The sequence below is a fragment of the Copidosoma floridanum genome, unplaced genomic scaffold (assembly GCF_036245765.1).
Source record: "Copidosoma floridanum isolate Cflo_tuat_1 unplaced genomic scaffold, Cflo_Japanese_pri ptg000019l, whole genome shotgun sequence".
Taxonomy (NCBI): domain Eukaryota; kingdom Metazoa; phylum Arthropoda; class Insecta; order Hymenoptera; family Encyrtidae; genus Copidosoma; species Copidosoma floridanum.
This window is the reverse complement of record NW_028321896.1, coordinates 7,277,440-7,294,289: the sequence shown is the minus strand read 5'-3', so window position 1 is coordinate 7,294,289 and position 16,850 is coordinate 7,277,440.

The following is a 16,850-nucleotide window of genomic DNA, read 5'->3' as shown; positions in this document are numbered from 1 at the left end:
ATATTAGTGTACATGTAATATGTATAATGTTCACGGACACGCAGGTCGTTGCACTATTTCTCACGGCTTATGCACGTGACATAAGTATACATACCTGCGATTAGAAGCGAGGTCGTGTCGAATTTCTTGAATATTGTACAAGTTAGTTCAAGCCAATGATTAAGAGATCACGCCATTTCATTGCCGAGTAACTGCATTGCAATTGCATAAGTAACTTTGTACCGTTGATATGGTAAATTTTTTTGTATGTGCTCCAGAAATCAAGTTTTTTGCTAGTTTTTTGTAAAATTGCGATTCTTTACTTCTCGAGAAAGCAATTTCTATAAATTGCTTGTACGTTCATTTAAATTGTTCAGTAATTTGAATCTTGCACCAACGCTACGATTGACGGACAAAAAAAGAAAAACTTAGAAGAGACGTGCCGCTAACGCTGACAGTGAACCAAACCGTCTGGTATTCGGCATACGTGACTTGAATCCCCTGTGATGCCTTGGGGATTCTCTTTGATTCTAATTGGTAAACTCATTTTCGCTGTTTTTTCATTGTTCATGCATAAATGTGACAGTAAATCAATGTAATCATGTTGAAACAAAGATAAGTTGTTGAAACTTACATATAAAAAAAGGTAGTGTGTGACCTCGTGAGTCTTTCGCAGATTTGTTTTCGGCTATGGTACATTTTTTTGTGATTTGAAAAGTCACATAATTATTTTATAAAACCATGAACTTAATGCACAGCAATTTAGACAATTCAAGCATTTTAATTTTAATTTTGCGCATAAAACAATACTTGTTCTCTATTTCGTATACGATGAAATCTAATTACGTGAGATTTAATTACAATGGTTACACCTAGCATAATTATATCAATATGACATACATAATGTGTACATGCTGAAAAGAAGAAAATTCTTTATAATGAACATCAGAAAATAAAAGATTTTTTGTTAAAGTTTATATAGTGGCTGGTTACTTCAATAATTTACTTTCAACTGAAATGAACACATGAGATCCATTTAATTCCAGATAAAAGAAAAGAAACAGGTGTGAATTTATTAAGTAAAATATAATAAATTATTTTGAAATTGATTATCAACACCGTTGTCATTCTCATGAAAACTTTAATAAAATTTCAATGGCTTAAGAAATTTTTCTTAGTTTTTTTTTATCTCCTTATTAGCACCTCAATTATGTACTAAATGTGCACAGGCATCCGAATTTCACCAAGTACTTTTGCTTTAATCTTGAGCATCATCAACTCGAATCGACGAAATTTTGACAGTTATGCAAGAACTATTGAGTTAACAAGTCAAGTTTGGATTCGAGAAGCTGGTGCATAATCCACAGGGAGCAAAGGTATACAGGTACCACCTAGTTGAGGTAGTAAAAGACGAGCACGACTGCAACGTAGTCCTGCAACAATAGGAGCCGTTGATTAGTGGGAGGAGGGGGTGCAATCACGTACGGGGTGGTGAATAAGATAATGCGGCTATCAGACTTTCATGGCGCAAATGTAAATGCTTAGTGCCGCGCTACTTCCCATGTGCCACATTTGGACGTCGCGCCGTTCGCCTCGATGTGACGTAACGACCTGTACATACTTATAAAAGAGGCTCTCTCAAGCACATCGAAAACTTCGTTTTTTTACTTTTACAAGTCAACATAGCTAAACATTAAAATCATTGGGGAAACTGATTATCACATAAGCCGGTGTGATATGTCGTTTTTTCAACAATCGAATCTAAATATGATATTATAACCAGCGAATTTCGTGTAATAGACAATCATGCAAAAAACGTTTGCAAAATTCAATACGATGATCTTGAAAATTTTTTGTAAATTTATTGATCCTTTTTGTTTTACATTCTTGAGTTTGCAGTGTACTATATAGTCAATTTTTAAGGATCTCTCTAAATGCCATTATCGTTTTCCATACGCAACTTCAATTTACGCTCTGGCTGGCCCTTAAGGCCTGATCGTGTGAAAGTAACAAAAAAAAAAAATAAATAAAACTCATATGGATACGCGTGCGTAGATCCCCCCGTAATTACCTCAGCTGAGGTACAACATGCATCAATTATTCGGCTTCGCGATCGTGTGGTGCAGGAACCAGTATCCTCTTTTTCTCCTCCCTCGTATTCTTCATTACGTTACCCAGCGCTGCAGCCTCGTATCAGCAGCAAAATGCATGTGTATAAAGGTAAGCACCGATCAGTGTCGTACATCATCTCCCGACCGTGCACTCATTGTGCACAAAGATTTCTGCATTCCATTCTGTAATACAACCAGTCCTCCTCCTCCTCCCCCCAGCATCATCGTGGCTTTCTTGCATTCACTCTCATTTTTTTCCACGCACGCATTATCTGGCTTGTTGTTCGCCATTGGACTCGTGGGATTTCGTATGATTCAATCTTGTCTCGGGAGAGAAAAAATGAAGATGAATTTTTTTACTCGGGGAGAAAAAAGGATACGATCCTCCCATAAGCGTGGAATTTCGGAAGATGTGATAATGATAAGATGACCAGGGTTGATCGGAAGTTATTACTCATCGCGAGGATTGTCTGAGCTTTGGTAATTTTATCTCAGTTATGCGATGCAAAATAATACACGTTCAAATAAATTTAATCTAGGCAGAGTACGAGTTTTTTAAAAATTATTTTTAATATCATTCTGTAATGATGTCTGCAAAAAAAAAACGAGTGAGAAATCGCATGTGTATACACGCTATACATATACACTAGACAGGTTTTAGTTTCCTACGGGCTTTGCTTACCAAAATTATTTTTAAGTTAAAAATTTTTTAAATCAAATAAATTTTACTGGAATGTTAAAAGCATCGTTGAGTCACTGTCAAATTGTAATCTTTGATGAAACCAAAAAATTGACGTTTTGCCACCATTGAAATAGTTTTATGGTTCATGTTTTTACTTTATTGAGTGCAAAACAAATGTTCTTCCTTTAAGTGATCACGTCTCTGTGACTCGGTCCCCTCAGTTTTTATACCATCAACTTCATCAGCTCTATATTTTTATCTTTGTGCCATTTAGTTCTTAGCTTACAACTCTGCATTTCCGTTCTTTGTTCATTGCATTTATTCTGATAAAGTAAATCATTTTCTGTAGTTCTATCTTTACGGATTTGTCTTTGAATCATCAAGTATATATTTCCGCATGGCTTTGTCTTTGTATCCCTGTCTATCTCTCTAACCCTAATTATATTTTTGTCTGCATTCCTATATTTAAATATGTGACTGTTTGCCACTGCAAGTGGATGAATTGTGGTTCGTCAAAAGAGTTTTGACCAGTGTGGTTTATTATAATAATTATCGTTTATACATCACAGTATACAGTCATTATCAAGAAAACTGAGCTCAACACAATAATACATTTCATCAGAAACAGGTTCATATTATCTCAGGGGGTAATAGCCAAAAAATGGCTAACAAGTCATAAAGTGCAAGTATAGACTATGTGTTCTGATTGCCCATACGCACAAGTTCCACGTGAATCGTCTAGACAACTTGCACCATCAAAAGCAGAAGAGCGCACATAAAATGTATTCCAAGCATCGACAGTCTCAGGCTTCCTAGTTTTCAGTCCCGCTCGTGGAAATCAGAAGCAGCAAATCGTCAGTCACGACACTATAAGCTTCGATACAACAAATTGGAAGAAAAATCCTCGAATCCCATCAGTCGAAGTAGCAGCAGCTAACTCGTGGAAGAGTTGAATAGTCGTCACGCGCCCATTAGGCGGTGGATCTTTAAATTCCATAAATAACGTGGACGCTGCGTGCGCGCGTGTACCTGCACAGCAGTCTCTCTTTCTCTGCCCTCGCTTCAAGATCATTTCCGCGTGCACCTTCCACCGGGGACGACACGACTTGTTTGTCCGTTCGTTAATTCAGCTCTTTCTTTTTCTCTTACCCTTCGGCCTTTTTCCTGCACTGGCCGTTCTTAATCGCTTCCCCTGGCGCTATTTCTCGTACACGAAATATAAACTCGCCATTTTCGCAGTTGGCAAAGACAGATGTGTATAATGAAGCTCCGCGGACGCTCGAAACGAGCTATGTACGTCGTCATGTAAATTTCGCGTCTCCTTTTTTTTTTTTTTTTTTGTTAAATTAAGTTAGCACTGAAGTAAGAAAAACGGATGTACTCAAATGCAGTGGGATGCTTCATAGTTAGGTGATGATGTTGGCTGGAATGAAAATGTTTGCTGTCAATCGGGTCTCAGCGAATTTTCAACTTACAAAATCAGTAGGAATAAAACGCTCATTGCGATACGGCCAAGTTGATGCGTTGATTTTGGAAATATGTTGAGAGAATATAAATTTAATACTTACTTCAAATCTTCCATTATGTGTTAAATAGCAGGAAATCTGAATTAAATTGACGTATAATCAAGTAATTCTTTTTGATATCGAAACGAGTCTCATCATGAGTAAACCTTGGAATAAACACATATTTATCAATAGCCTAGATATATCACGGAAATTTTTATATCTTAGGGAGCATGTAAAATCATAATAATAGTTTATCATCGTGAATTAATTAGCATCTTTAACAACTCATAAATTATATTGAGTTATACACGTGTTAATTTTTTAATTATTTTAATTTTAGTGTAAAACACAACATAATAATTAAATTAAAGTAGAGATTTTGAGCTACAAAACGAAAGCTCCTTATATAAATTATATAAGTACATAATTTAGCAAGTTGAAATAAGAGAGTTACGCAATTGAACACAGTTCAAAGAACGATTGGTACTAAAAGCATGCAAAAAGGTACAATTAAAATCAGATATACAGATACACAGAATTGTAGGAAAAATAATACTAAGACATATGTATTTAAAGTCAGAAATTCAGAAATCAAAATATTTATATAGATTAACTCAGTAATACTTCACAAAAATTGAATAGAGATCGTTAAAAATAAAGACAATAATAAGACAAAGAAATTTAATTTTAAATGCATAGATAAAGATAACTGCAGTGACTTGAAAATATTTATTTATTTTTTTTATTTATTTCATACTCCGTCCCTTACGGGTTTGGAGGGGTTCCGTAACATTTTGTACAGACTTGAAAATATATTAAGAAATACAAAGACTGTATCAAGTCACTGAAAAAATCAATAAAAAAATCAAAATGTAAAAAAAATAGATACAAAGATAACATTATTTAGTAATCCTATGATAATAATAAAATTGTACCATGAATTGAAAAATAATTAACTGTGTAGTAAAGATACATCACAAGAATCGTCATATGTATGTATGTATATATACGTGTGTTTATAGCATACATTAGTCATCAAATTATTTTTACAGTGCATTAATTTAAAAAAAACTACATTCGATTCATGCAAGGCCAATCGTTAAGGCCACACAGTATCACTTTCTGAGTGCTCATCCCTTTGTCGGTCAAAAACTGTAAAAGTATGTATGTATGTAGACACACCATCAGGAATACTGCAAACGTACTGCACGTCCCACCATCTATCCGTCAACAGTAAACAGTTAGCCCTTGGAATGCATCGAAGGCATCTCTCTAACGATGGAACTATCTTTAAAAAAAAGTCGCACGAGTGCGTGCTTTACTTACCCAGAAGTACAGAGTAGAGGGACGATGTTGTGGAGGTGCAGCAAAGGAGGAAAAAGGGAATTCTCTTCGCTGACTTTTTAGGAAGATGACCTTTATTGGAAACTCCGACTAACGACAGTAATCGTTGATAGAAGAACGGGGGAGGGGGTCAGGCACTTGCCACGACTTTCCGTAACGAGTGATATACCATGTACTGCAGTGACAACAATACTATCAATGAGATTGACATAAAGTGTAGCAGCAGAGAATTCTTTTATTATTATTATTATTATTATTATTATTATTATTATTATTATTCCTCTATTTTTCCATATCCTTTCCCTCTCTCTCTCTCGCTCTTCATTCCTCTGTGAATCGGAGACTTTTTGACCATCTCTTCAAGTAAGTTTGGAAGACAGAGAGACGGACTTCATTTTTCTCATCTTCTGTTTTCTGCAGCAGTTTCACTCAAGTTATCTAACCGCTGACGGCAGCAGCCTAATTACTGGGTGTCCCCGCTCTAATAAATATGCAAGAGGAGGCTGACTAATCATAAGGCTCTAAGATATCTTTTTTTTTTTTATTTTCAACTGATTAAAAAATTTAGAATATCATTATACTTCATTTTTAAGCGAAAGAAAGACCCAATAAAAGATTTTTTGAACTCAATTGAAGTGTTTAAGTGTTATTTTCTATATTTTCGGCCTTTTTCGGATCATTGTACTTAGTATATGATTACAATTCTGAAAAATAATAAGAAAGCAAGAAAGTGGTTTTTCATGCTTATGCAATATAAAAGAAAAAAAAATTTATGAAAGACAGATAAATAATGACCAATATTTTTTAAAGTAAAATTAATTTTTACAAAAAATAATTCCTTAATCAACGTAAAAGTATACCAAGAATAGCGTTAATTATTCTCACCATAAAACTCGTTACCAAAAACATAATTGCTGCCGAGACAGTCCTTATCCAGATCTTTGAACAGCAATAGTTCCTACCACATCGGAGAATCGTCCTTGAGACGAAATTTCGAGAATCGTCTGAAAAGTTTTTAAAGAGTAAGTTGAATCGTCGGCTATTCTCTCTCATCTTCTCGAGACCATTCAAAATTTTTTTTTTCCTTATTCCGTATTTATGTATCTTGCAGGAAAGATGATGTAAAACAACTGTTTGGATTTAGTCTTTTGAAGGATTAATTGAGAAACATGCGTAGTTTTTTTCTTGTCGCAAAGTAAATTTTTTTTACATAACTTAAGTGAAACAACATAAAAATGATATTTTTCGATACAATAGAACTATTATTTATACACTAACTATCAAGGTTTTTTTTTTATTAAGACCACGTTAACCATCATATACTAATTTTAAATCGGAGTTACCGAAATAAATTATATCATGCAAATTATTTTTTTCTATAAAACCCTATTTCTCTAAAAAAAAAAAAAAAAAAAAATGGGAAAAATAGGAAAGATAAGAGAATAAGGACTCAGTCAAGAAAAAATGGATGACATACACATGTGTATTGCTGCAGCCTCCCTGTGGTAGTAAGACACTGTTATTTTTATAAATCTTGTTAATCATTTTTTTAAATTTTAAAAAATTTTTAAGATCTTTTGTCTTAAACCACATTTTAATTCATTTCTCTAATAAATCATAACATCATTCAATAATCATCAACTTTATCACCTATACGTAAATAATAACCATACATGCTAAATACGAAGAGGTTACCTTCAAGCTATCAATTAATAATTAAAAATAGAAGCTCGCAACGATCGTAAAATCTCGTTTATTCAATCACTGAGCAACGTACATGTGCGCACTATAGGACGCATAAACGTTATCGAGCAACGTCTAGACAATGAACATAAATTTTAATTAATTTTGACGATAATTATAAATCGCGGAACGCATTTACCCAAGTCTTCGACGAGTTTTTTCACGAGGCGTATATTAAATAACTATCAAAGTGACTCGTTAAACTGTCGCTTTATTGGTCACCTGCGCAACGACTTATGTCTCTCTAGCACTGTAATCACCATCACATGTATATAATATATAATATATTTCCAGTCACTAATTTTTTCGTTCTAAATAAAAACTTCTAGTTTACGAGGTACAAAATTCACTCTGACCTCTACTGTTAATGCTTCGCTCATTTGATCTCGTCAAGTTGCGCTTACGTTTACAATTTTAATTATTTGTCAATATGACTTACCGAGAGCTCATCATTGGTTGAAAAACTTATTTTAATCACGTAGAAAGTCAAACGAATCGTTGTTAACTTCACATTATTATTAAATAATATTATTTTGATAAAATATTGCAATGCAATACGAAATGTTTCCAATGTATTTAAAATTAAATGTATTTACTGATTGCCAAGATAGGGCACACTATTAAAGTTACCGACCACCGTTGTTGAAGTTACAATTTAGTTCGACTCTTCTGCTAAAATTTTTGTAGCACGTGGTTATGTCTTTACAATAGATTCTAGTGTTAATGTCTCCTTTGATAGTAGCTGATTTATTATACTGGAAGGTAATTTTGTATTATGAACAAAACGAAAATTTAGAAGTATAGTGATTTTGCGATTTTGTTGAGTACATACCATTACAGACAAATATGAACTATTGTAGTGATTGCATAACATAGATTTCCTACCTTTGTATATACAAATGAATATTTACAAAATTTAGATGGAATTTGGCCTCGTTCGGCATATGCTTGAGTATTAAATTTTCTATCATCATTTTTGACAGTCGTATTGATCCACAGACAAGAAATGTTTGCCATTTTTCTTCTTGTTCTTTGCCTCTGGAGCTTTTTCGGTGGATCAGGTCATTGGCTAGAGAATATAGATAATGATCGTGTTTGGTATACATTCAATTTTCCGCCCTCGGGTGGTTTTGGGAGGCTAGCACTTCCTCGGGCGAAAAAGCAGTTTTCCGTAACTCGTTCAAAAAGTCTCCTTTACGAACCTCGTTACGTCCCTCGCCTTCGGCTCGGGCCGCAAACCTCTCGGTTCGCAAACAGAGACTTTTCAAACTCGTAGGAAAACTACCATTTCTCCCTATCGGACGCAAAGTGAGGGCCCAAAGTACTTTTCATGCATGCGTCATGGGCCCAAAGTGGAACTTTTCTGCCCTAGGTCGCAAAGTACTTTTCTGCCCGCCGGGCGCAAAGTAATCACAGTTCTTTGTACACCATAATTCATACTTTTCCTGTACTAGTGTGCATAAAATGGGCTTTTTTCACATTATTTGAAGTACCAAAAATCAAATTTCCCACACTGTACATGAAAACAGTGTGCAAAACATAAAGTATCAGTCTTTCAAAGCTATATAATAATGTGAAATAGTATAATTTTGAATTATTTTAATTCTATAATGAGTTTTTAAAATTAAACTATCAAATTTGAATGAAATCATATTTATATACAATTTTTAAAGAATGAAAACGGATTTTTTTTTTTTAAGAACGATTTAAGTTTTGCAGGCTTCGGACCCCGCACAACCTGTCTCACGAAACATACCTTTATTCCCCTTAGTTAAAAGCAATTTAATGCTACTATCTTTGAAGTCAGCACACTTATATTTGAAAAAAAATATATGCCCATATATCAACTCAATATCGAATATTAGTAACTCTGTTACCGTCCAGACTGAAGACCATTTAATACTACTAGTGCCAGTATACACATACATACCGCTACATTGGCAGGCAGATCGTAAATGTTGTACTAAGTATAGACTCTAAAAAAAGCATGGTTTTTGGCAATGGGCATAACGCAAAGCAGCAATATCGGCAGCCTAGGCTGCGTTCAGACACAACGGCAATATCAATCTGCACGCAATCTATTTGAATGCACGGGTGCGAGAGAGAGGGCGTACGATCTGTCATCTCTTCGCCCTCTTTCTCTCGCACTCGCGCATTCAAACGGATTGTAAAAAGTATTGGCGTTGCGTCTGTACGCAGCCTTACAACATATTTATACCTACTGGAGTTAACATATATATGGCAATGCTTGCATACTAATTTGAGGTTTATAAACTTTAATTAATTTTTTTATTATACATGTAGAGTTGATAACCTTACTTTGTACCCTTAAGGAGAAAAATAATATACGCTACTCGAGCGCAAGCCTTTGCACTCTTGGGCGAACTTTGCGCCCTTCGACTACTTTGGTGACACTTTGCGCTCTAGTGGCGTAATGTACTATTTAATCTTGATCTAGTTCTTGATGCCACAACAGGTTGCCTCTGTTTCTGATTTCATGTATTTCTCTACCATAATGTATAGTTTCTTTTTTATTGAGTGATGTCCAGTCTAGTATAGAAATCAATTCGTCTTTAAAAGAAATTTATGACCAGAGACTTGGATAAAATCAAGCCATACGTCCACTGTAGAAATTCACTCCCACTTCGTTGGAACTAACTGTCGTTCAAACTATTAAATTATGCCAAACAAATAAAGCAACACACCAAATTGGAGCTTAATCGGATGGAAACTATTTTAAATAGTATATATTTATATGTTTTCGTGCATGTAGATTATATACGTATATCACCTACAGTGAATACCACTCGAAGTAGCTTCATACGAGGCTTCATATTAAACATTACAATTCACTAACACGAACAATAAATAGTTTACATGTGGCTGCACTTTTGGCTTCAAGAAAATTATAAGACATTCTTGTAGAAGATTAATGTTAGTAATTGTAATTAACTGTAAATAATGTCAAGTAATTGTTCGCACTCAACAACTACTGCTATATTAACCTTGAATTGGTCACATGATCAGCCGCTTCAATTGACGACACCAAACAATTAACCAAAATTATCTTCCCAAAAAAGTATACGCCACGTACCATATTGAGCTGTTGAGAAAATTTTTTTCGTAAGTTTTCATTAAAAAAGAAAGAATTATAATTTACACAAGCATACATCAGTAGCAGTCATTAATGATTTTGTTTTTGGCATGTACAATGTAACATGTTACTTGAATGCTATCAAATCGTGAAAATTAAAAGGTACATTAAGCAAAAAAAAATATCGTACGTGCATCATGATAAAATACGTGAAAACCAAATTCAAGCAGAACCTCTTATTCTCTTCTTTTTGTGTAAAATTACAGAGGTGAGTGAAATCTACACATAAATGAATTCAAGACCCTAATCGTACTTGTCGGTTTTTCGTGCAGCTTGCTCGATCCGTGAATAACATCGGACGTGTCATTGTTCGTTGAACTTACATGGTACACCTGACGCGTACGTCATTCAAGACAAGACGGGTGTCTTGTCGGGGTATACCCACCATCCACGAAAGAGAAAGAGCTAAACGAAAAGCAGGCGGGAAAGTGAACAGTCTGAAACACTCTCAAGAGCCTCTAATCTCGACGAGATGCTTCAAAGCCCCTGCAGCTAAAAGGTGGGAGGAGTTATTATTGAGTAGGTGGTCAAGTGGTTGGGGTAGTGCGAGGCTGGTTCTTACAAATCTGCTCTGTTAAAAATTGCTGCACATGAATTTGCAATTTTAAACGTTTCTAAATCAGGACAATGATACTTCTACTTGACACGTCGGTACAAAGATTGCTCTACAGATGAAATATCTTTGGTGAATGTAACACGATCTTTATCCGTTGCGATGTATTCGTTGACGTAATAAATCTGCCAATTTTATAAAAAATGTCGAACTATTTTTGTATCGAGGTGAGTGTGAAAAATTGTCTTGCAGTAAAAAAAAAAAAAAAAAAAAAAGAAACAACCAATCGAGGTCATGAAGAACGTAGAACTATTTTATTGGAGTACATTATTTATCATATTTTAAAGTATTAGTAACAAATTTCTTATGCAACTTGTTATTGAAATTTAGTTATTCAAAAACCTGGAGTGGATTACGGATCAAGTTCCATTACAATTCTGGTCTTCGTATTCGTACTTAAAACAAATTCAATGACAGCTTCATACTGCGCTTGATATATTAAGTAGTATCTTGAAAAACTGAAACTCTTTTAGATCTAAATTAAGTTTTTTTTTTTTTTCTTTTTTTTTTCAAGCATGTTGTTCCCGATACTATAATTATAACTGCATCGCCGACACATAACACACTGACTTACGTTTCGCGTTGAAATAAAAAAAATGAGGAGAAATCAGAGGGGGGAACGACCTGACGTCATGTAGAAGCGATTAGCAGCGTGTGACCCCATAGGAAGAGCGAGGGAAGATCTCGCTACGGCGATATTATGAATGTTAAAACGACCGAAGCCGAGTGAGTCACTCGCTATTTACGGGAATAATACGAGAGGAGATCCTATGAGAACGACTTCCTCGGTAGAAGCGTGCTGGGCTTTTTAATGCAAGCGTCGGAATTCCAATGGCATTGGGTGCCATACTGCGCCGAACAGCCAGCGCGCAGTTTCAAAATTTATTAAATGACCAATTCTTGATCCCCCCCCCCTCCCTCCATTTGGATATCACAAGGCATTGAAGTTTATTGCGCAATTCAACATCGCCTTTTGCTGCTATTGTTGGTGTTTTGAAAATTAACGAGCCTAAGGTTTTCGTTTACGTGAGATCAGTTTGTCGCGTCGATCGTTCGATGCTGTCGCAGAGACACCCGTCTCTCTCGTGATTTAACTCTTGGTTTAAATTAATCATCAACGATTAACACGCATTACGATTCATTAAAGCGTACAAAAGCACCTCTTTTGTGAAGAGTTCGGGAACTACCATATTAGTCAACTTCAACGAGCTCTTAGTTCTTATGCAAGTGCTGAGCTTTGCTAACTGTTCATTCTAGTTGAATTCAAATTTATTGATAATAGTGATTTATTGTTCACTGAGCAGTCTTTACTTAATAGTATTCTATTGAGACGACTTGGTATGAATGTTCATTTATGGCGGTGTTATTTACGTAAACGTTGCAGAAGTACAATAAAAGCCCATGAAAGTACGAGCACTATGTGAGAAACATATGATGAAACAAAGACAGGGGTACTGATGCATATAGATACTCAAGTTCAGACACTAAAAGACAAATACAACTTGAAGATTTAGTACCAAAGGCATATAAGTATGAGTATAGAGGCAATTACACAACTGACAAAAGGATGAAGACGTAAACTTTAAGACTTATATGACAGGGCAAAAAGTAAAAATTACAAAGATAAAGATACGTGGTCAAATTTATGTGTGCAATAATAAGATCATAGGAACAATTAAAAAATATCTCAGATACAAAAATACAAGCGCTAATACATAACTAACACGAAGTCAGGTATTAAGTCTTAGAAACAAACATTTAATATCTATAATGACGATGGCAGAAGATAATAAGAAAAAATCAGATGCTACAGAGGTTTAAAACAGAGGTACAAAAACAGAAGTACAGAGGAAGAAATACAGGGTCAGAAATTTGAAAAAAGATGATATACCTAATAATAAAAAATAAAAGCACAAAGACATAGACGTAAAGATAAAATGTTAAAGACAAAATGATGTAGAGCCATAAACAGAAAAGAAATAGCACGAAGGTAAAAGAATGGCAACTGCAATGAAGAGACGAAAATACAGACGTTCATAAGGTTAAAAAAAATATAAATTAGAATGGAGGTTGTCTTAGACTTTTAAAAGTGATTCCATATGCCTCTGATCGACCTTGACTATTACAAAGCCTTAGTACTTTATTTTTAGCAAAGATCACACTTTCAGAGTTAAATTACATAAAAAGTAATAAAAATAATCATAACATTGAAAAAATCGTAAATTATGTTTTATACAAGTATCCATAGATACGTCTAGGCAGGAACACAATAACATAATCAGATGAGTTCAGAATAATCAATTTCCTAACAAGGATAGATAGTAAAACTTATTATGTTTCCGCAGGGATGGGTATGTGGACTACACAGTAGGACGGAGCCCCTCTAGTGTCCAGATATAAGCATGATTTTTGTACAACAGTTTTATGAAAAATTATGTAAAAAACCTTACATGCATTAGAGAAAGAGACACCTTTAATGCAATATAAATTTTTTTTTTACTTAGAGAAACTAACTACCCATAAAAAGGTACTAAACAAAGATATGTTGTGCTGAGACCGATGTTACACTTTGTATTTGAGAACGTATCGTAAAAATTGTAATAAAGATAGGTCAAAAAAATATAAATAAAAAAATCTGAAACCTTATTGGAAATTGAATCATTGTATGCTTTAACGATTTTGTTTTAATAGCTAATACTGAGCTCAGAACTACTAAAAGCAAAGGAAACTCAGAGGCTGAAAATAGTCTCCAAACAACACATCAATCGATGTTTCACTTTTAATGTAAATTTGATTCATCAGTCGACTAAAATCAATAAAACAGACTACAACAGGTTTTTCATTAATTAAAGCCACGCTCAGCACGTTTGATTTGAAGATACAGCCATCGAAAAGCGGAAATGAATCACCGCCCAGAAAAAAGCGGAAAAGGTTGGATTACTTGAAACCATAGAAGAAGAAAAAAAGAAACAAAAGTCGCTCGATTTGTAGGGATATTGAGCGATTTCTCTATACAAATCATCCACCACAATATTCCAACTATGTCGCACAAACGTAAAGACACAAACTAATAAACCATACGAGTCGTGAACGCACACAGCTAATGTCATTGTAAAGGCAGACGACTTTTCTTTTGCCTCCACTCGAAAGCACATACACACAGCCTTGGCAAGGACGTATACTCTGATACCCTTCCCCTCGATTCTCTTTTCTCTCGTAATTGCGCCTCATTCGGATCACGCATGATCATTACACTGGCCGAGCGAGCAAAGACGATTGCGGCATCCGCCGATTTGTTATTACGACAATGCTCGCTCACACACATGTGTGTGAGTCTGTATAACGACTGCTCCGCGGTTGTAGACATGTATATATGCGCACATGCTCGTCATCGTGAATTACAAGGCATTTTTTTGAGATAGCATATACTTACGTTTTGTTCTTGCTTCTACCTGTACGTGTACGCCCTTTACTCATAATATTTACTTTGGAGACGTGCGTACACTCTTTTGGTGTAACGGGATGGTGACATTTTTTAGAAAAACTTTTTAAAAAATTGTGCGTGTCGTCGAATGTTTTCAACTGAAGTAAAAATAACGCAATTTGATTGAACCCAATAACAAAAACAACAAAATCCATTTGATAACTGTTGTATACACCTTTTCAAAAAGCAAAAAAGAATGCAACGAGAAGACAGAAACTTCTTATGTCGGCAATGTACACGGTTTAGAACTGAAACAAAATTTTCTACGCCTAAAACTTGTTTTGTAGCAGTAGTAATAAAAAAAACGATGATTAGAATATTAGTCAGCTGTTGGTCATCGTTACTGGTTTATGTTATGGCACTGTGACAACACGTATTGACAGGAGTTATTATTATCACTATTATATTGATGTGAAACTAGTAATAAAACCGTCAGCAACATTAAGTCTTGATAAAAGCTGGAATTTTTGGCTAGTATTCTTACTTACTATCAGAATAAAAAATAAAGCCAAAATACATGCTTTACTCGCGTGAATGTCGATTCAGTGAATCTTTAGAAAAATAAGTACACGCACCAGCAAATTATTAACTAAATATCTAAAGCTCTGATAAAAATAGCAAAGTAACATATTTTATTTGGACGACTTGTAATGAGCGCTAAATTATCCTCGAGATTGATACATCTTTAAACTCCCCTGACATGAAGTAAAAAAAAAACAAAAGAGCAGATACACTTACAATTTAAATTTCATTTGTATCATGAAAAATTTTATGAAAGACGTTATATACCAGAGATTTTTAATTGAATCAAACTTTTTTTAATGTTTAATGATGCAAATATTCACAAGGGCTAAGTCTCTCGACTTTAACTTAAGGCTATTTTATATATTTTCTCTTCATATTTTCAACACGTGAGAATAACGCCTCGAGCATGCACGTGCATTCAGGCATGCGGAACCAAGAGCTAATTCAATTGGCCATTTGGGAAAATTGAATTACCTACTTCATCACGTACACGTTATGAAAAAGGGTTCGGTTGAGAATTGTACGTTTATAAACCATATTACTACACCCTCTGATAGACTTGCACTTGAGTTAAAAGCTGCGTAGTATTTCCTGGCTCACGTCTTTTTTTGGTCAAAGATTTATGTTACTTCTAAGGATTTAACATAAGGCTTGGCAAATCCAGTACTAAGTAAGGAAAGAATACAGTACTGCATCGGCAAAAATTGTAGGGCCCTTTTTTACAAAGGTACTCGTAAATATTATGGTTATTGAGTAATAATAGTAGGTATTAAAATTTCAGTGTGTCAAGCTTTTTCCAAATCATTTACACTATTTCCGACATTGGTTTTGGATCTCACCACTTTTTTTATTATGAATGAATTAAGATATAAGTTCATGTGAATACTAATCAAATAATTGTATTATAATTGTATCTAATAAAACTAAGGTTCAAATTTTCTATAGCTATATTTTTATAGATCAAATTTTCAATCAAACAAATTATGTATTTAATGTACATTAAATCAAGAAAAAAGATACTACATTCATTAAAAACTCCTTTTTTAATGTCTGTTTTTATATCATTATATGTTTTTCTTTAAATCATTACGAATCCTTACGTGTGTTAACCTATCACCTCTTGTCACTATGTACCATTTTTTATCAGATATCTTACTATGTATAACCATTTCGTTGTCCCTTTTATACTATCAACAGCGAAGACAAGTTAAATATATAACAATGACAATGGATACAATTTTTTTTGTAATAAACAAAAAAGTAATTTGTAACTACTCTGAAACGTATTGTAGATCTCAGATAATTAATTTTTCCTCCTTTCCAAGAACATTTCTGCCCTGGGGCGGAAAGTACTTTCCCGCCCGCAAATAAGGAAAATGAGTAAATTATGTAATTGGTGCTGCACATTATAAATATATATTATGCAACATCTTTCAAATGCCTTTCTTTGTACATCTTTAAAACAAGACCTGATTGTTGTATAAAATTCTATTACATATTTTGTACAAAATTTCTTACAAAAAAATTAAATATTTGAATGATTAAGTATCTAAGGCCTTAGATCAGGCATCCAACTTTTAAGAGTGACGACCAACTCTGAGTTTCGTAAAATTGGTTGCCTAAGATGACGATTTCTGACTTTTATGTGTAACTTATGTACACTTAATCATACATTTAGAAAGGAACTACAATTTTATTTAGTTTTAA